The sequence below is a fragment of the Mus caroli genome, chromosome 13, assembly GCF_900094665.2.
Source record: "Mus caroli chromosome 13, CAROLI_EIJ_v1.1, whole genome shotgun sequence".
Lineage (NCBI taxonomy): Eukaryota > Metazoa > Chordata > Mammalia > Rodentia > Muridae > Mus > Mus caroli.
The window spans coordinates 24,293,929-24,316,044 of record NC_034582.1 but is presented as its reverse complement, the minus strand read 5'-3'; the positions used below and the strand labels follow the sequence as shown (position 1 = coordinate 24,316,044).

The following is a 22,116-nucleotide window of genomic DNA, read 5'->3' as shown; positions in this document are numbered from 1 at the left end:
ACTCTATTGGCCATGAAGACAGCACATGAGTCGCTTCTTTGCTTGCCTTTGCTTTGTCTTGCCAGGGGCTGGGTATCTTTAGTCAGAGTTTACTGTTATCTCGTAGTTGTTGCTCCAGCATAGACTTCCCTTTCATTCCTTCAGTGTGAACTTAGGGAGTGAACTTAGGGATAATATAATAGACTTCAACACAAACAGACTGTCTCTGTCCAGCCATTGACCTCTACCTGCCAGACGCCGTAGCTTCTCTCTTTGTACCCTCTTTCTCTCTACTGTCAAGTGAAGCTTTTGCCTTATGTGAACTCCTTGTATTTCTTTCCTTTCTCAGATCATCCAGTAACCAACCCAGGAAGTTCTTGTAAGCATGCATTTCTTAGTCAACACTGAATGCCTTTAGACCGAGGTCAACCTTTTCAGCTGGTACCGTGGTTTTCACTGCTGGTGAGTTTTGCTTTTATGGTTGAAAAAAAAAATCACAAAATTCTAGGCTCTGGGGATTGACTTCATAGGGGAGGGTTGAACATATTTGAAAGATTTTTTTTTTCAGTGCCAGCTGTGGCTAATGTGTCAGCCTTTCCGTCACCTGATTCCCAACATTCAAGGGTTCATAACGAGACTGCTGAGTTTCACCGCAAACTGAAGCTTGGTATGGGAGAATCGAGCCCGAAGCAAACTTTTTCATTACAAAAAGTAGTTTCTCTATAAAACCACTAATAAAGAAGCAAAGCTAGTGATTATTGTTGAACAGAATCAAGCTGCTTGGTTTACTTAATACTACAGGATTCTTTTGCTGTAATAGAAACCAATCCAGGAGTTTGGAAGGGGGGTAGTGGTGGTGAGAGGAGGAGGAATGTGAGTGACATTTAATTTCCAAGGGTGTCTGTTTAAACGTGAGAAAATATTCTCTTCCCAAAGTTAGAATACTTTTCAAAGCTTGTCTGCCTGAGTAACTTGTGGGTAAATGGATATTTTTGGCACTCGTGATAATAAATGTAATAGAAATTTGCAGATTTGAGAAAGACAAACAAGTCTTTTCCTTCCCACGTACCTGGAGGAGATTGCAGTGGTTCTGCCCAACAGCAGGCTCCATCCTTCCTTAACATTGTGATTTTATTCACATAGGAAGTTGGTCCTGAAGGACCACTGGCAGGGAGAGCAGATACCAAAGCTACTTTTTGTCCTTGCTGTAATGATGATGAAACCTACGGATACTTCCCTGTGCTTTGGCTCTGGCCTCCATCACCACTAGTAGGGAGCAAATGCAGGATTCTGTTAGAGTTGAGCACAGAATCTATGGCCTGAAATAGAAACAGCATGGTGCATGAACAGATGTACCTGTGGCTCTGGCTTTCTGAGCCCCCCATCCTAAGTCACCAAAATTACTTATTCCCCAACAAATGGAAAGCAGGCTGCAGTGTGAGGACCACGTCACTTAGCCCTTCTTTTCCATGTTGTCCAAGGATACACCTTCCGTTTTCTTCTCTTTATCTTGTACAAGACTCTTCACACTTTAATGATAATCTTTACTACCTCTTCTGTGTGTATTATCTCTTTTCCTTTCTTCTTCGCTTGTATTAGTTACACTGGGTGTTGCTATGTCAAAACACCTGACCAAAGTGACTTGGTTTGAAGTTTGAGAATAAATTCCATCATGCAGGGAAAGGTTGCGGGGACATGGAACATGAGGTAGTGGGTCACATGGGCAAAGGTTGATAAATACTGGGGCTCAACTGCCCCTCTTTTCCTCAGGCAGAATCTGAGCCCATGGGATGCTGCTGTTCCAATTCAGGGTGAGTCCTCCTTGTTCGGATAAACCTTTCATGAACTGCCGATATAGACACATCCAGAAGTGTGTTTCCATGGGGACCTTAAATTGAATCAAGTTGCCAGTGAAGCTTACTCTCATCTTACAGTTGCACATGACCCAGGCTCAGTAAATTCCCCATAAAGAACCTCTTAGTTATAAGTGGCTAGTTCATCCTGAATATTCATACTTTACAGTATCTGAGTTTGAGAGACCCAAATACTGACTTGACACATACAGGCCAGATTGCTAACCTGTAACTCTAAGACTTGGAATGCCTCAAACTCTAAACAGGTTCAACATCAGTCTGAGGCCAAGAGTAGAAAATTCCATGCCACGAATCTTTGTTTCAGGCACAACATTATTAAATATATCATATAAAATGGTCTGTAGGCTACACGTGTAAAATGTCTATGAAAAATAAATGGACTTAGTGTTTGAATATTGGTCCTCTCCTCAAGGTATTATTATTACATGTATTTAGCCATTCCAAAATCAGGAAGACTTCTGGTTCTTGTCACTTGGGATAAGGAATGCCAAATTATGCTATTTACATGTCTATGTAAACATGTATGTGTGCAGTGTGTATGTTTATAATCTGGTTTCAGATACCTTAACAGCAAACTAATAACATACCAAGTTACCCTGTCCAGGCCACAGAATGTCTAAGAATGCATGGATTAGTAGGTATCCTTCAGGTTCCAGGCCTCGGGGTCTATCCAGCTGCCAGTGGCTCTCTGTGTTTGCACTCACCGGGTTCCTTCAGCTGGGTTGATCAAGGCATATAGTTCAGGCTTGTGAAGGGGGCCTGAACATGCCATTGACTGGTATCAATCTGTTTTTAATCTGGATTTTTCTTTAGCATTCAAAAATGCAATCCTGATTTCAAGAAGTTCATCAAAAGTATTCAAGGCATGTGTTAGCTTTCCATGGCTGTGACAAAGTATTTGAAATAATCAGGTTATAAGGAGTAAAAATTTTTGTTGGCTCACGGTTTTCCTCTGAAGTCTCTGGCCCCCATTGCTTTGGACCCATAGCAAGACAAACATCATGGTGGGATTATTTTAACTTATTGTTTTTTTTATTTGCTTTTCATGTGTGTAGGCATTCACATAACATGTGTGAAGATGAGAGGCTGACTTGTAAGAGTAGGGTTTTCTCCTTCTACCTGTGGGCCCTGGGGATTGAACTCGGGTTATCAGGCTTGCCAACACTGTACCTACCGCTTCATCTCACTGGCTCGGAGTCCTTGGTGTTTTCATAAACATAATCGGATATTTTAGACAGGGACTCAAGTTTGAGAACTAAATTTGCTTCTCCCTGCCCCCATATGGACGTTAGAACATACAGCTTAAAGATATTTTTTAGCAATATTTTCATCAATTTTTTGCGTGAAACAGTTACGGTAGGGAGCTCTCCAGTTGTGGCTTCATGTTGATGCCTCTGGCGGCAAGGAAACAGGGAAGGAGCTGGGGAGAGAGAACATGGAGAAGGAAAAGGGAAGGAAGAAGCAGAAGAGAATAAGAAATGAAAAAGGCCAGAGCAAAGTACATTGGGAGTATTCTCCCAATGACCCTCAACAGCATCTTTTCCTAACCAACATTTCCTGTATAGCCTATAGGGCTATCATCCAGTTACTGAGTCTTCAGCACACAAGCAATGGGAGACATTTATGGTCCAAACCATGACAGGGATGAGCAAGGCATTGCTGATCTAAGTCTAACTCTTTTCAATTTGTCTATGAACATGTCTCTGAATGTTCACACTACTAGGATAGGCAAATGATCAAAAAAACTATTATTGTACACATTGAGCTGCTATTTTTCCCCTCCTTCCCTCCCTCCCTCCTTCCTTAGTTTTCTTTCTTTCCTGGAACTCACTCTGTAGATGAGTCTGGTCTTGAACTCAGAAATCTACCTGCTTCTATCTCTCAAGTACTGGAATTAAAGGCCCGCACTACCACTGCGGGCTCCACTGCTCATTTTCTATGTGACAGTTTGCAGAGGAGTGTGGTATGCACTACTTCCCCTCCTCCCTCACGATACAGTAGATAATTTTAAGCATTGACATCATGTTCTATACAGAGCAGGTTTGGTTTTTGTTTTGTTTTGTTGGTTTTCGAGACAAGGTTTCTCTGTGTAGCCCCAGCTATCCTACTCACTCTGTAAACCAGGCTGGCCTCAAACTCAGAAATCTGCCTGCCCCTGCCTCCCAAGTGCTGGCATTAAAGGCATGCGCCACTGCCTGGCTTCAATTCTTGAAGTGGGTGATTGTCAAGATTATATGCCTGGGTAAGAAAGTTTTTATCTGTCTGTCTGTCTATCTATCTGTCTATCTCTCCTTTTTTTTTTTAAATTCATTCGCTCATTTATCCTATAGCTCAGGCTGATCTTGAACTCCCTGTTTAACCAAGAATGACTTTGAATTTCTTATGTATGGGTGTGTGCCTGTATGTGCTCCTGTCTGAGTGTGGTTCCTTGAATGTCACAGCATATATGTAGAAGTCAGAGGAGAATCTTGCTGCTGATTCTTCCCTTCTACCTTGTTTGAAGCCAGATCCTTTTGCTAATGCTAGCTGCTGTGTATTCCAGGCTGTCTGACCCATGAACTTTTAGGGATTCTCCTGCCTGTAGGTCTGTCCCGCTTCATGAGCATCCAGATTAGAGATGCAGGCTACCTCTCTCAGCTGAACTTGCATTCTGGGGACTTGAACTTGAGTCCGCAAGCTTGTACAGCAAGCATTTTTCCCACTGAGCCTTCTGCTTAGCCCAGACTTTGAACAGAGTGATGGGATTGCAGGCACATACTAGCAGGCCTGATTTGTGTGGTGCTGGAGATAGAACCCACGGCTTTGTGCATGGTAGGCAGATCCACTCTACCATGTGTACTCGCTAGCATCTGAGCCACACCCAGCTCCTTGGTTTTTGTTTTTTGCATTTTCTATTTGTTTGTTTTGTATACAATTCATATCCTAGCTTTCCAAACTTTCTGCAGTGAAATAAGCATGTTCTGAAGATCCTAAACAGAGAAACGAGAAGTTATGCCATTGAAATTTGCGACCTAAAGGAACATTACAATAGAGTCTCCGGGACTACACATGGAAAAACAAATAAAATAAAAAAGATCCCTGGACATATTTGTAGCAAAAATGCAGTTTGGTCTGCATGTGGGTTCCCTAACAAGTGGAGCGTGGGCTGTCTGTGTCTCTGTTCCCTGACATTGGATCCCTTTCCCTCTACTTAGACTGCCTGGTTGGGCCCAGTGGAAGAGGATGTGCATAGACTAGATGCTCCTGGGTGAGGTGGTCCCCCTGGAGGGCTCCTTTTCTCTGAAGAGAAGGGGAAGGGTCAGTGGTGGGAGGGTTTTGTAAGGGTGGGATTGGGAAGAGGGGAAGGATGGGGGCTATGATTGGGATGTAAAATGATTTAAAAAAATTAAAAAACAAAACAGAAAAGAAACATTCAGTTTCCCTTCACTGTGCTCACATAGACCTTTTGTTTACTCATTTTTTGCCATTTTATTAAGCTATGGTTGACGTATAAAATTGCACTTAAGTATGGTAATTAATAATAATAATAATTAATATAATTTGATGACTCCATTGATTGTTGTCTAGTGATCTTAGCACGAGTGTCTGCTTTGTCCTTGAATGGGTGGCGATGACCGAAGACTTGTGAACTCATGTTAGTGATCAAGAGACTAATTTTATCCATCACTTCTAAAGTTATTTCTGAAATGTCTTTTATTTTTTTGTTTTCACGGAAATCTGTTTCTTTTGCAGTGCAGGTATTTAGCATGAGCTCTACCTTCTTGCAGCACTAGAATATTAACTGCAGGCCCTAGTTTTCCAGATTTTATTGTTTGTTTTGTTTTAGCATCTCTGCATTTCATATAAGGAGCCAAATCTTGTACCCTTTGTCTTAACTCCTCCCTATCTCCTTCCTAGCATGATTCTGAAATTTAGGTTCTGCTTCCTGATCTTGTCTGCTATATTTTTATAAGGACTACTTCTGAGTCCTTATAAAAATTGGATCTAGTAGCTATTTCCTTTGTCTGGTTCATCCACATAATACAGTATGATGGAGTTCATCTACATTGTTGCAAACAACAGGATCTTCTTTTTCAAGGATGAATGACATTCTGGTCACTCCTTTGCTTTTCCTCTCTGTGTGTGAAAAGCATGGCTCATTAAGTTGATATAACCACACCTTCCTTTAATCTTTGCAACATTGATAGCCAGCTGATACAGACTGTTAACTGGAAATGTAACAGAGAAAATGTTACTAGGAATCAGCTGCTCCCATTACAATACCCTGTTTACCTGAAAATCAAATCCAATTGCAGGACAGGAAAAGCGTTTAGATTAAATGTTTATAACAATGATATGGGTCATTATAAACACAAAAGATGGCTTTAGTGTAGGAGTTGTATTGTTTCAGAATAAAGAGTCAACTCTGAAGTCTGTGTCTTTTTCCTTTGAAAATGATAGGGTACTTCCTCTGCTCTGTGACTCACTTCCTGTTTGGGGGGACAGGATGTTGGATGCTGGGTGAACCTCATTCTCTTTGCAAATGGATGCAGCCCCATTGTTTGTTTGAGGGACAATGATGGAGTGGCCTCTTGGCAAACTAGGGAAGTGGCTCAGAAACAGGAGATGAGTTAGTGCTCCCCTACCCCCATTCTCTAACATTGGTTTTATTCGGTCCTTAGAAGTTAAACCTTTAGCTTAACTTTTCTATGTAGTGATGACTGTCATGTGATCTGCTGCCTATAGGAGGACAAGTCGAGTTCAAATGTGCATTTCTCATATTCTCACCTGCCATATAATTGCTAGGTATCCAAAAGTATTTATTGTAAATTTCATTTTCTTCTAAAGTGTTAACTAATTTTCTTGTATGTATTAAAATGAATAACAAAGATAACATACATATGACTATATGTATTGGCTTGTCTCAAACTAAATTAGTTTCCTAATGGTGGTGGCTACAGGAAATCCATAAACTTGGAGTTGGGGCACTGGAAGAGATCTATAATTGTAATGATGGTGGTTTCATGGAGAAGTCCCTTCATGTCCACCTAATATATCCTAAATTTCTTTACATATTTCTCATGAATTTCAGAATGGCCTTTATGCATTTCTCACACAGGATCACACAGCCTTTCTCACATGAGGTCACATAGCAGCAAGAAAATTAAGCTGGCCATGATGGTATGTCCTTGTAATCATAGGACTTGGGAGGTAGAGTCAGGAAGGTTAGGCGTTCAGTATCCTTCTCCTGTATACTGTGAATTCAAGGCTAGCCTGGGCTATATGAGATCCTGTCTCAAAAACAAACAAGCGCTGGAGAGATGGCCCAGAGATTAAGAGCACCTGTCATTCTTGGAGAGTCTCTTGAGTTCTGTTCCCAGGTGGCGGTTCACAACTATCTGTATGTGACTCCAGTTCCCGGTATTCTGTGCCTTCTCTTGATGGCCAAGGGCATCGGACATGTATGTGCTCACTAATATACATGGCAAAAACCTACTTGTACTGATAAATAAATAAAAAATAAAAACAAAACAAAGGTGGGGGCGGGGAGAGATGGTTTGAGTGAAAAGACAAAGGTTACATGAGATCTAAGAGTAGTAAAACACTATGTACTTAAAGACCAACTGCTCAGGAGGACTGGAACAGCAAAGCGAGCATCTTCTGAGCACAGAAACAGACAGTGGGATCTGTTAGTGCTTTAGTCTGAGTCTGGCCCCAGTTCACCTGTATCTGCTTTATCCAATCATGTATCCATCATTTATCCTTATGATTTTATAGTAAGCACATGATATCCAGAATCAGAATTGGAATACAGTGCCTCTTGCTTTGATAGATGGTGAGGATCAGAACTTGAGGTTGTGACATTGAGAAAGGGGGTGGTGATGGTGGTGGTGGTGGTGCTGATGAGAAAGCCCTGTCTTTATGACATACCATGGTCTCCCACTTAGCTGTATCACCCTTGGCCACATCTGCTCACACCTTCGCTTGCGTGTATTGGATGTCATTGGATGCCTATCGCACTTACATCCTGAGCTAAGACTAATTCTGTCACTGTAGTTAGCTGTGTGTGGATCACTTATCTATGACAATTAAAAAACCAAATCCACGACTGGCTTTTTCCCCTTGCCAGCCGACCACTGTCTGAAGTCCTTAGTTGGCTTGTGCTGAGCGAATAGAAAATTTAAAAATATTCTAAACTCAACTTAATTAGGGAGGGAAATGTGTAGCCAACCTACCCCTTCCCCCCCTATAATGCAACTAAAACCAAATGTAAATGATTTTTGGATGATCCAAATTAGTTTCCCTTTCTGCCAGCTAGCATGGAGCACTGAGATTAGCGGAGTAATAACAAGGCCTTCTAATAGGTAGCTTTTGGAAGAGGTTCCGTTTGCATTGGGACAGCGCGTTGGGAAGATTGGCTTTTCCAAGCTCTTGTCTACATATTTATTTTTGGATTTATGATTCCAGCATACTGCATTTTAATTTGTTCCTTTTTGTTGCGTGTGCAGTTGATTTTTATGTTTAGTTTTTATTTTGTCTTTGATGTGAATTTTTATAATTTTCAAAAGTGACAATCCCCATTGCTTGCAGCAAGGGGGGGGGGCAGGGGGATCCCTTCCCCCACTGTGCCTTGTTAAAATGAATAGTCTTACAAACACAAAGTAACCGCTCTCCCCCACTTTTGTCCCTGATGACCTAAGGATTTAGAGGTTGCAGCTCGGATTCTTTTCTTCTTTGCTTCACACACAACTGTCCCTTTCATATATGGAGAACCTTTGGATTTTATAGGGGACACAGCATATTGGCTTGTGTCTAAAGTGTGGCAGGGGNTCCTTAGGCTTTGGTTTGCACAAGCAGATATGAGAGAATTGAGATTATTTTAATGAATTATTTAGAGCTCACAAACAGCGAAGAGCCTTACTCCTTGTCTGTTCCCGCTTTGAATCTATTTATCAATTTTACCTTTGAAACAAATTAATTATGAAAAGGGCCAGGCTACTGTCATTTCGTTTGGATGCTTTTGGCATCGCGCTGGAGGGTGGAGGGCATGGGGCAGACTGGCCAGTAGCAGAGCATTGGAAACCTGGGGTTGTTGCATTTGCTTTGAGCAGATGATTATCTTTTTCCTCCTATGCACCATTCAGCCTGTAGGAAAAGAACACCAGATCAGGCTCGGTTACCCCTGGCTGTGGGCCAGCAGGCCAAATCCTGTCACCTTCGCTGCATGGCCAAGTGTCTTTATTACATGTCATAATTCTAACTTCTGAGCTTGATCCAGGGACCCTGATGTGACATCACTGCTCAGGGATGTGGGAAAAAAGAAGAGCTGCATTAGTAGTCGTCGCTAGGTGGGGTTCAGGGGAATGTGAGAAAAGGACGAGAATTGTCTTTAAGCAGGCGGTTAAACAGATGCCATGCTACACTCCTTTCTCTTGCCTCCTAGAATTTGAAATGCACTCTCCATTTCTGTTGACATTGATTGTTGATTTGAGACTGAATAGAAATGTTCTTGCCACATCTCCTAGAAGGCTCCAGGTTAGTGGCTAGCCACTGTTGTATATGAAGGTTTTGTTGCCTTGACCTGTTCCTTGGGTTCATGGGCAATCCTGACCTTCCCAGATCTGGTAGGATGGTAGGCTGAGTTACAATGCTCAAGTCAGTCTGGGGTTGACTTGGGATTAACTAGGACTAGATCAACTTTTCTTCTCTGAACTACATTGCGGGTTAGGAAATGTAGTAGGAACCAGAGAATAACTTTAAAAAATCCAGTGGTCACTAGCATCCATTTCTCGTGTAAGGCGTTCCCCAATTCCTTCTTTTGTGCACAAGTCTGTTATTTTCAGTGTTTAGGGCTTTGCCAGTGAAGCCTAGACTGCGCTCCATGGTGAAGGACTGTGCAGACCCTCTGGAGGGCCTTGGCAAGCCTTGCAGGGAGTAGTGGTACAGGTCCTAGCTATTTCCCCAACCCTGTCCTTACTGTTGAGCATTCTCAGAAAAAAACGGTCTGCGAGGGAGGAAGCACCTCCATGAGCCTCCCCTCCTCCACCCCCTTTAGAAAACTTTTCCAGTTTGGCTGCTGAATGAAAGCAGGAACTTTATTTAGAAGTGAGGAGGGGAGGGGAGCGCAGCTCTGGGTTGACACCCTTCTGGTGCTTATCCATAAATATGAAATGGTGTTAGAACACCAGACACCAGAGAGCTTTCTGATTGGCTGCTGGTGATGTCATCTTGTCATTAATGCTGTGCTCAGAAAATAAACTGATCTGCCTGTTTTCTCCCCCTACCCCTTATTTTAAAAAAAAAGAAGAAGAAAAGAAAGAAAAAAGGAAAAAAAGAACCCTGAAATGTATGAAATCCATTTTGTCATCTAAAAGGAGGCACTTCAGTTAGGACATTTTGAACAAATTATTATATTTCTCATGTGCTCTGTCCTTTTGGCCTTCACTTGAACACTGCCGTAATCACCCACAGGCATTCAGTCTGTCGCATCCTGTTGCTTTAAGAGGAAGACAGACGCTTTGCAACACCTGGGCACCACAGTTGACATTTGCAGACACTAAGTGCTAATGCAGAATATAGGAATTCCTTCCTGTCAGCCTTGCCACATCCGAGTGTGCTGAGAGCCAAGGTTGGCACTTGCAAGGCTTGAAACAAGGGGTGGGTAATGGAAAGTACTTCTATAAAACGTGTGTGTGTGCACGCATGTGTGCACGAGCGCACATGGTGTATTATGCATATGTGCACATTTATGTGTACCTCTGTATATGAGTATGTGCAAGTGTGTGGGGGGTATGATGTAGACATGGGTGTTTTTATTAGTCTTCACATTATTATTTCACTGTATCTCACTATACCTGGAACCCCATGATTTGGCTGTGCTTCCTGGCACCAAGCACCAGGTCTCCTCTTGTCTCTCCTTCCCCAACAATGGGATTATAGCAGTAGCATACTTCCAGGCTTGGCTTTATATAACGGTGCTGGGGAACCCAAACTCAGATCTTCATGTTGGCACATATAACACTTTACCAACTGGGCCATCTCCTTGCCCTTTAACATTGATTTCTTTTTTTTTTTTTTAAGATTTATTTATTTATTATATGTAAGTTCACTGTAGCTGTCTTCAGACACTCCAGAAGAGGGCATCAGATCTCATCACGGATGGTTGTGAGCCACCATGTGGTTGCTGGGATTTGAACTCAGGACCTTTGGAAGAGCAGCCGGTGCTCCTAACCACTGAGCCATCTCACCAGCCCCTAACATTGATTTCTTAAATCATATTTTTTTTTTTAGTCTGACTCGGCTGCCTTTTGTGTGTTGTCAGTCAAATCTTAATCAGTCTGCCTTTGCACCTTGCTGATCTGGGATGTTTATTCACGGATGCGTGCTGAGTGGGAGGAACACACTTGTGACATGTCCTAGGTGTGTATAGGAAAAACCCCATGGTATTCTGGGTACCTAGGAGTGATGCTCTCAGAAGGGAAGCTGCTCCCTGGCATTTCTCTGACCACTGAATTGAGTTTGGATGTCTGGGGGTTTGAGACAGTTAGACAATCCTTCATCCCTACTGGTTCTGTATTTATATTTATAACTATTTCCATTAACTATTGGGAAGACTTGTGTATAGCTATAGCTCCTTCAGTTGAATACAGAACTGTCTTTTAAAAGGAAAGTCACGATTCTCTATTGTTATAAAGTTTGCTTGAATAAATGGCCTTCTCCTTTTCTGTAATATTTCACTTTGCTCGTGAGTGATCATAATAATGCATCTCCCTGTATGTGTGGGACTGTTGAATCTCACCAGATCTGAACCCAAATGTTATATGACTCCCCACCATGCCATCTTCAAGCCCTGTCTTCAGTGAAATGTCTTTGGGAGTCTCTTTCACTCCCTGATGAAATGGCTGTCCAAGGTTGTTTTTCACAAGGTACAGGCACAGCACTTGAATTAGCAAAATGTCCTGCCAGCAGGTGCAGCTCATCTCAGCAGTGCAGCCCTGGCTCAGGTTCCAGTGGCTCAGGTTCCAGGGAGCTGCCGGATTCCTTTTCAAGTTTCCCCTCATTTTCACAAGGTTAGAAACCATAGATTTAGCAATCTCTGGGGGTCAGAGGGAAAAGGGGGAGACAATGAGTCTCATTCATCCTTAGACGCTCTAATGAGTCATGGGGACGGTCTCTTTTCCAGGTTAGAGCTGTGTCTCTCTGGCAGGCTGTAATTATCTGTGAGCTGAGACACGAAGTGATATCAACACACAAAAGCATTTCAGGAATAGGTTTTTTGAAGATGAATCACCCAAGTCCATGTCCTGCTCAGCCGTTTTTTTTTTGTTTTTTTTTTTTTCGAGGGGCTGTCTGGCTCCCTCTGCCTGGCTCCCACTTGATCATGTGACAGCTGTTTGCAGACTAAATGAAAGAAGCCATCATTCAGTGGCAGGAAACCTAATCCTGGACAGGTGCAGTTTGAGTAAAGACTCTGGGCCTGAAGGTCAGAGCCTTTGCAAAGTCCCAAGCTTTTGCAGATGGTGGGTGTGGGAGGAGCAGGATTCGATTCCCACAGTCCCATCTGCGGCCCCTAGACTGTCCTTCCCGGGGAGAGGGCTATCCTTTGTCCAGATATTGCTGAACTTTTGAACCCAAGTACACTCCACAACATTTGGGAGGCTGTGTTCACGCCTCACCCTCAGATAAAGCTGCCGCAAACTCGAAGGAAACAGTAGCCAGACCCGTTTTCCTCTTCCTCCAGTGATGTGAGGGAGCTAATTAGAAATCAGCGGTCCAGCCGCTTCCTCCCCTTGTACTTGGGTTCTTTTTTTCCCTAAAAGATGCTTATAGACTGAACAAAGGCCGGATGCCGTATTAGGCCTTCTCATTAAGTGCTCTCTGTCAGATGTGTCTGGAGTTTACACACCACTTTTTCCTTCTGCCCAGGCCAAATGGGATCCCAATGGGTGTTAGAACCCCTCCCCCCATCAAGTTGTATTTTTCAACGTCTGAAACTGCCCCTCAAAAAAGAAAAAGGAAAACCTGCCACATTGCAGTTTTCTTTGTTCTCGATTACTGATAGCTATTGAGAACTAACTCAGGCACCAGGTGTGTAGACACCACATTGTCACACCTAAATCTTTGTGCACTTGGCAAACACTGAGACTGCCTTCATCTGAGGGCGTAAGCAGTCAGCGTTTGTGGGAGAAAACGAACAAATAGCCAGATAGACAGCATTAATAGAGAAATATGGAGAGAAAGGATAAGAATTGAGAGTTGTCTGGGCTAGAACCCAATCTATTTGAAGGAAAGGGAGTGATTAGGGTGGGAGTGCGGGCATGAAGCATTTGCTAAGCAGTCTACTGCTCTGAATAGATCCCTAAGTTCCTGTGGCTTGGAGATCAAAACTTAGAAATCCACAATTATACCACATAGATTCTCCCTGGTCTATATTTAGTATATAATCTCTACACTTTGGCTACATATGGCCTTGAGCTCCTCTTAAGAGCTAAAAATGCAAGTTGCCGCCGCCCACTCTGTCCCAAATCAGGATGGCACATAATTGCATCAGCTTTAGGGATCTTGCTTTGAGGAAGGAGGTGGAGATCAAGTCATCAGTGGGCAGCTTCCCCTCCCCCCCCCCCCCGCAACCCCCATGAGCATCCTTGGAAGAAGCTCAATATGCAAGATAAATGAATGAATGATGTCTCTGTAAGAATTCATTTATCCCTTCAAGACTTCAGTAGACCATCTTGTGGGGTTACTTGAAAGTTCCAGCGTGATTCACACTAGAAGTAGACGCTCATCATGAAATGGACACGAGATGCTAAGCAGCAAGAACAGATGGGCTTGACTGTTAGAACTGTCCGAACATCTACTGTCAGAAATGAAGACAGTAGAAAGCCCAGTGGCTTGCTGCTCTCTTTGAACTGGAGTTGGAGGGATTTGAAAGTGAAATGCTTCCGAATGAATGCACATGGGTTTGAACACTTGCTCCCCAGCTGGTGCCCAGCTCTCTCTGGGAAGGCAATAGAACCCTTAGTAGGTGGTGTCTCACTGGAGGAAGTGGGCTGCTGGAAGCTGGGCTTGAGGCTTGATTATCTAAACCTGCTTTCTGCTTACTGTTTACATGACTTCAGATGCAGTGTGACCAGCTGCCTCCCTAAACTGTAAGCCAAGGTAAACCTCTCTGTCCTTAAGGCACCTTTTGTTGGTCATTTTTGTTATAGAAACAAGAAAGCTAACTAATGGGAGTTACCATGTAAAGACTCTTAAAACCATAATTTAGGAAAGCGTCCGTCTGCTGACCCTACCATCTTGGACTCTTTGTGCCCAGCTAGGACGGCATAGAGCGTTGGCAGTAGATTTCAAATGCAGATGGTGACAGGGAGAAGGATTCTGAGGCTGAGGAGGTGATTCAGGGAAGTCATGAACCAAGGAAGTGGCAGGGCATTGCTAGCGCGGAGCAAAGGAGCCATGTGGCAATTTGGGGTGGAGTGGTGGGGTGGCGGGGACTGGCTTTAAATTGATTTATTGAGCACAGTGTATTGTATCACGTGTTGTGACACAAGTGTGCAAAACAAGATTCCCCTCTGAGACAGAATAGAAATCTGTACCACGGCTCAGTGTATTGTGGGGGTTGGTGGGGTGGAATGGGGAACTCTGAGCACAGTTCTCAAAAGAGCCCAGAAGAGCTTTGGATAGCAGCTGGCTTTGAAGAAACCTTCAAAGGAAGGTAATATCTAAACTGGTGTGCCGAAGGGGGCTAGAGGTTTGTTTGTTGTTTTTAACATTTTAAACATTTTTCCCTCCCAGGGGTAAAAAATGGAAGAGTGGCAAAGTAGCTGGAAAGAGTGTGAAGTGAGAGAGCATGGGTGGGGGGTGGGGCGGGATGGAATAGTAGACAGAGATACCTTTAGTCAGGGCTGGGTTTCCCCCTAATTCATTTGTTTGCTAAGCAAAAGCATCTAGAATTTATGGGGTAGCCAATCCTTTTCCCATCAAATGAGACAGTCGTAAGGATGTTGTACCTTCTGCTTGGACCAGGAGGGCTGTGCTCAGTTTCATCCCCCATAGAGAATAAGCTCTCTGAGGGTGGGTGACCACTTTCAGAAGTGACTCCTATCCTGTGAGACAACAGTAGGCACTAAAAACTAATTAGTGTCTCTGAGAATATTTGTACACATTATTTTTGTCTTCTAATAACGAGAAATGGGGAATTAAAAACTAATAAAGAGCAATTTGTTAGCTCCTCCTTCATCTTTTCTCCCTTGCCACCTACTCTCGCTATACTCCATATCCAAACATTACTCTTTCTTCTTGGACCCTAGCCTCAAACAGTAAAGTCCCCAATATCAAATAATACTGAAGTTGTGATGGCTCTTGGAACCAAGCTTATTGAAAGCCAAGTACTTACTCTCTTCATAGCTCCTCATAGATCCATAGCTACAGAATATGGGATCAGAGGAGTTTTACACACTTGTGAACTTCCCACTTGAGCTGTTACAGCCTTAAGGACAGACTTCTTGAGATGTGGAAGGGCCACATTCCTACAACATACAGGAGGCTTATCCTCACAGCTGACTGGTTTGCATCTCTGCAGAATATTCATGAGACAGAAAAAACTCTTCACCCACCCTGAAGGATGCCAAATCCAGGTGGGAAGCAATGGCCTTGATGAATTTTAACACTTGTCAGCTCAAAAATGTTCAGGGAGAACAAATTAAAGAGAACAGGTAGCTTGGCTCTGTGCTACCATCCTCGAGTCATCGATGCGGACATTTCTTTCTTACTGTACCTTTGAAGTTAAGCATTGGAACGCAAGAGTAGACAGCCTTCCAGTGCAGAACAGTGTCGAGCTTCGGGGACTTTTATTTGTTTGTTTGTTTGATACTTCTGTTGTGTAGTTGCCTTTCTCTTTGATCACCCTTTCTTCTGACACTAATTTAGTCATGTTATGACTTTTGTCTTTCCCATAAGCTTGTATTGGGTCATGGAAATTAATTTTTTTCTTTCTCCTACTAGTTTTGGGGCATGCAAATAAACTTCTGTTTATCGGTACCCGCATAACTCACCTACCACAATCTGCTCTGTCTTTCCCTCAGAGGTATTTAGTTTTCCTCATAAATTTGTTCAGACTGTAGAATTTCATTGTAAATTAGAATATAATGAAATCTGTTAATCCCCAATGCTGGGCTAAATATGCTCTTCTCTCAGCAAGCCTTTCTCCAGAGCTGCAAATTAATAGCTAACTAATATCGTCCTGGTGGAGCTGGTGGCCGGGTGTTAAAAATCCTCAGTATAAACTGTTTTTAAGGGTCCTTAAGTACTTCAGAAGTCTCCATTTCCATAGTAGCACTTGATATGGTAATTATATATGGTTCTCCTGTGTTCATTAAAATATGAGCCTAAGGGCTCCTTTGGAAGTTACCTTCCCATAGGTTGAAAGTAATAAAATTGGTTTGCTTTCAAAGGGGGGGGGCTGTAATTTGGTGCCTTCACTAATGTATAGAACCCCCTCCCTTTATTCTTTCCTATCAGGTAGCAAGTGGAGGATTTTTTACAAACGAGGGGTGTCTAGCTAGAAGGTGCCATTGTATTTACTTACAGTTGTCCCCGTCTTCTTGGCTCCTGTAGCTAGTTCATGTCTAGCCTTGTGTTTCCTTGTTTGCACTTGTTTCCAAAATAAAAATAAAGATCCCCATCATCTTGGTGAGACAGCTTTTCAGAAAGTTGTGGGGTAGGAGCTGAGGTGAGCTAGAGATGTTGTTCCATTGGTGGAGGGTGAGTGCTTCCTTTCATAGCAGGCATTGTGCCCTGGACTTAAGCCCCAGCACCACACAGAGCAGGAGTCCTGGCGTGACCCTGTTGTTCCTTCCTGCAGGAGATGGAAGCAGGAAGATCGGAGGGTCAAGGTCATCCTCAGCTCCATAGCGAGTTCCAAACCAGCCCGGGCTACATTAGACCCTTCCTCAAAAATCAGTAAATAATCCACTGTGGTCGACAGAGGTAGTTCTAGGACGGCCAGAGAAACCTTGTTCTGAAAACTGAAACCAAACAAACAAATAAGTAAATGAACAAATAAATTTGAAAACAAGTCACCAAGGGAAGAACAACTTGAATACTATAAAAGGATAAATGAATAAATTAATTGTAGTATGTACACATAATGAAATGTTATTTGGCCTTAACAAAGGCAGAAAAGTCATATGCATGGTGCCCTGTGAAATGAACTGTACAGCAAAGGACAAATGCCATGGGATTTCTATCCGAGTTAGGAAAAAATCTAGACCAGGCCAATGCACAGATATAAAAACAGGTTGGTGGCTACCTAGGAGTTGGGGTGAGAGAATGCAGTGTTAATATTGGATGTGTTCAGGGGTGCCACTTTATAAGGCCAAGAGTTCTGCCTTGGATGGTGGTGCTAGTGATGAAGTCATCCCACTGTGCTGGTGGACCAAAAGGGATTACAATGGCAAACTTTGTGTACGTTTTCATATAGTCAAAATAAAAGAACTGTAAAAAGAAGAGCTATGAGTGGTGCTGTATGCCTTTAATTTCAATACTTGGAGGCAAAGGGATCTCTGAATTCAAGGGCAGCCTGGCCTACTTACAGAGTGAGTTTTAGGACAGCCAAGACTATATAGAGGAGACACTGTATTGGGGGGGGGGGTAGATGGGAAGGGGAAGGGTGGGGAAAAGAGGAGAAAAAAAATGTTTTTTAAATGAATTTATTCCTTGAGACACAGTCTCCTGTAGCTTTGAAGTCACCCTAGCTTTAAATCCCCCCTCTGCTTCCTCCTTCAGACGGCTCATTTGCCCACTAGGCTTGCCATAAAGGGAAAACCCTTGATACCAGCTTTGTTTTTAAGATTTATTATTATATGTAAGTACACTGTAGCTGTCTTCAGGTGCACGAGAAGAGGGCATCAGATCTCATTATGGGTCTGGGATTTGACCTCAGGACCTTCAGAAGAGCAATCACTGCTCTTATCCGCTGAGCCATCTCTCTAGCCCCGATACCAGCCTTTAATACTCACAAATTTGGGGCTTAGTGATTAAGAGGGCTTACTGCTGCAGCAAAGGTTTGGAGTTTGGATTCCTGCACTCATATCAGGGAGGTAACATGTAAAAACTCCAGCTCCAAGGGATCTAATCCTTTTCTGGCCTCAATGAGGACTTGCGCAAGCAAGTCTGTGTACCTACCTACCTACCTACCTACCTACCTACTTATCTCTTTATCTAACTACATAAATAAGTAGAATAAATCTCATAAGTTAGATTGTAAAACTATTGATTACTTTTGCTAATTTTCAGTGTTCATATAAGTAATCAAAATTATAAACTATATTACAATGTAAATGAAATCAAAGGTATAAAACCTTAAAATGAAAAAAAAAAGATTACATTTAATGTTAGTACAACAGACAAATTCTAAACGATGTCCAATTCGTTTCTTAATATGTGGTGTTTGTGTCTCCTGTGCAGACATTTTCTAATTTGGCTGTAACATATGGTGAATAGAAATCCCTATTACTGTTCTTTTCTTTGAATTTGGAATTCCTGGAACATGAAAATTGATACATGTTTAAAAGCAAAGAAGACTGAACTCAGTGAGAGCCTTTAAAGTTAATAAGAAGCGTCTGGGGAATTGTTAGCAGGCAAACTTTGGTTTACTGGAGTGGGTGTGGCCTGGCATTCTGCATTTCTATAGAACTGGCCTGGACCCCAGCTTTACAGAACCTGAAAGCCTATGGGTGGCTGTTTTCTTCAGAGTTAAGGACTGTTGTATTACTGACTTTGCTGTTGTGACAAAAAATACCTGTAAAAAGGAGCTTAAAGAAGTGGAAGGATTTATCTTGGCTCACAGTTTGAGGTATATTGCTTCCTGGCAGCGAGGCAAAGTGGCTGGCTGGTCACAATGCTACCACAGTCAGGAAGCAGAGAGTGATGAAGGTCGGTACTCAGGTAGCTCTTCCTCTTTATGTAGGCTGAAATCCTGACCCGTGGAATGATAGGTAGCCTTTTTACCTCAGATACTTCATCTAGAACCTCTCCTAGGTGATTCTAGTCCTGTCAAGTAGATGTTAGTGCTAACCATCACACCTACATATCAGGACTCATGACATCAGTGCTAACCATCATACCTGTGCATGCCAGGACTCATGACATCACTGCTAGCCATCATACCTGTGCATGTCAGCATGCGCTCGCTCATCTGCTCGTTGGCATCCTTGGTTTTGTTCACGTGTATCGTATAATTTTTGCTTATGGCTTCTGCCATCTGGAAACGTCTTTCATTCGATTGTGGCGGGGTATTTTGCTATGGTAAAATGAGAGGAAGTGAGGCGGTGTTGTCTTTCGAAGAATGGCCTGGGTCTTCCTTCCCATTTTTCTGTGGCTCTCTGGTCATGTTTGCTGGGGAATGCTGACTCAGCAGAAATGTCAGCCCGTGTCAGGATTCCTCTCTCCATTAAAGTTCAGGTGTGTTAAATACTTCCTGAGCACCGAGGATGTTAAGGGCATGGCGTTTGTCTTCAGAATAGATCCCTGGGACTCCTGCCTTGGAGCACATTGATGCATTCCTCCTGACCAGGTACGCTCCTGAGAGCCACCTGCCCCTATCCAGTCTACAGTACCAACCTCATCCTCACATTGTCATGTTCATGCTTTTTTTGTTTTGTTTTGTTTTGTTTTACATTTCTGTGTCTTCAGTGACTGAAGTGGAGAATCGCTTTCTGTTCTCAGACAAAGAGAGCTTGCTCCCTTCTGTAAACCGTCTTTTTCTAATTGTGCCCACACTTTATCAGTTCTAATGTAGATCATGATATCATCAGCATTGGCTAACAATTATTTTTCATCATTTTCTAACTCCTAGAAAGTACTGTCTTAAACCTCACCAATGTCAGTGGCGGCGGCGGCGGCATCACCATCACCATCAGAGAAAAAGAAATATGCCTTTATGTCATGGTAAGAGGTAGGATTTGAACCTATTTCCTTAGATCCCCTCATGGCCTCCTATTGGTTCTCTACCCTGGATCTGTGGGATGGTGACTGAGATGGTTTGATCCTTGTGCTTCGTCGTTTTGTCACAGTTGGCCTTAGATATGGGGATTTCCTGGGTCCAGGTGAATCTGTGCTCCTTGCTTATTGCTGGAAATAAAGCATATCGATGGCATGTAGGAAGGTGTCAAACAAAAGGATGTTTAGGGAGAGGAATGTCCAGCACGTCTTCACTCTGTTATTTCCTAGACAGGGCATGAACCTCCTCTGGGAAGCGGTGGAGGGGAGCAACTGGCAGCTCCTGGTAGTGTCAGCCTCACTGTGCGTTATACCATGCAGTACTCGGTCCTATGGTTTCCTTATCCATCCCGTCCCTCACCCACTAGGTCTAGGATGATGTGTGTATATATATATGTAGTATGTATTTTAGGGGCAGTTAAAAAGAACTTAAGAAATTGCCAGTCTATTTTTAGGACACTCTAAAGCACTCCTGTTTCAATTTAACATAAATCTGGTTTGAACCAAAGGTTACATAAACATATCTCACCCCATGGAAAAAATAATGGTGAAGATTGGAGAGGGGAGGGAATGAACCCCTGGGGCTAGCTGGCCATCAGCATAGGCTAAAAATGATCAACTCCAGGTTCAGCTAGTTCCTGTCTCAAGGAATAAGGCGGACAGTCTTTGTACATATGCACACATACATGCAAATACTAATACCTCCCTCTCCCTCCTTCCTCTCTCCTTATCCCTCCCCTCCCACATCTCCTCACACACCCACATGCACGCAATCTGATTTTGAGATTTACGGTAGTTCTGACTAAACTAGAAGTGGCACTCTATTCAAAGACACCTGCTCATTAGCTGTGACTCTTGTCAGATTTCTGGCATGGTCGGGTGGGGTGTCAATGCTCAATCTCCCGTGCTTCACTGTGCATGTGTAGCCCGGGCTGTTGAACGTCGTATTTATATCCAAGTCTGTGTCTGAGAGCCCGGGTTTTAAGACAAGTGGTTACACGGAGCCCTCCAAGCTGCTAGTCTGTTCCTATGAGATGACTCTTCCCTGGGCTGGAGGACCTTGTTCACATTGCAAACTAAGAATCTGCAGAAAATTAAGGGTACTTGAGTTATAATATTTCAAGGCTAGGATGATATTTCAAAGGGAAAATGCTAATTGTAAAGAGCTTTCTTTCCCCCACACCTGGAGCTCCTTTTCCTGGTATTGGCTCACTGCTGATTTTCATCAATTGGACTGTCAGTGACTAGGGAGGGGGAGTCTAAGAGTTCACTCACCGGGAGGCCAGAGGGAAGTATCTACCAGTGATTAGGAAATGAGCAAAGGAGTTTCTCACCTACCTTCCCGCAGACCTGGGTTTTCTAGGAGTGCTGGGGAGCATGGGCTTCCCACATGGAAAACTACATCATTACTAAGGTTAATGTAGTTCCTTCTAGGGGCTGTTTGTAAAGTCCTTGCCATGCAGGCACGAGAAGATGAGTTGACATCTCAGCACCCATGCCGAAGCTGGTGAGATGCTTCGGCTCAGTAAATCCAGTGGAAAGCAAAAGCAGGCAGATCCTTGAAATGAGCTGGGCAGTGAGCAGAACTGAATCAGCTCCGGTGTGAGAGGAAGACCCTGTCTCAGGAAAGAGAGTGAGTGAATAAGAGATCAGTGCTGACCTCTGGCCTCCATGGATGCTTATATTCAGACATAGACACACACACAGAGACAGACAGTCAGACAGACAGACAGACAGACTGGATGCTTATATTCAGACATAGACACACACGGAGAGACAGACAATCAGACAGACACACACACACACACACACACAAAACCTTCTGGTCACTCTTTGATGTACATGACTTCATGAAAAGCTGGGGGAGGCATTACCTCAGTCTGGGATTCCTGCCACCTGGACTGACAGTAAATAGACTTGCTGCTTCCACCCAAGGGCAACCACCCTGGAGCAGCTAGCTGGTGTGGGCCATTTTTCCGCCATCACTTTTGCCCCAGCCTTGCCAGTCTTCGCTTGACATTTGGCTTGTGAATATGGCTTCGGTGAAGCTAGCTATTGTTTCTTTAAAACAAAGTGTGTGGGGTGTGTGTGTGTGGGGGGGAGTGACAAGGACAATAACAGAGAAAAATGAGGTGGGGAGAGGGAATCCTGACTCTCACACAGGCAGAGGTCTGAGATTCCCAGCCTTCTTTTTCCCTTGCGCATTCTTCACTGTCACTCCAAGAGACTTATTTTCTGACATTGGTTCAGGGACCCAAACCACAGGCTTTGCAAATGTGCCACA

At 43.3% G+C, this 22,116-nt stretch overlaps 1 long non-coding RNA gene across 2 annotated transcripts in view; it reads left to right on the top strand.

Moving 5' to 3' along the window:
* The window catches only part of LOC110308020, a 173,883-nt gene extending 154,102 nt beyond the window's left edge, over nucleotides 1-19,781 (top strand). For both annotated transcript variants that reach the window (XR_003838574.1, XR_003838575.1), the window contains exon 4: nucleotides 19,690-19,781. This is a non-coding gene — a long non-coding RNA (uncharacterized LOC110308020). The remainder of the gene's footprint in view (nucleotides 1-19,689) is intronic.
* Nucleotides 19,782-22,116: the final 2,335 nt, after the last annotated feature.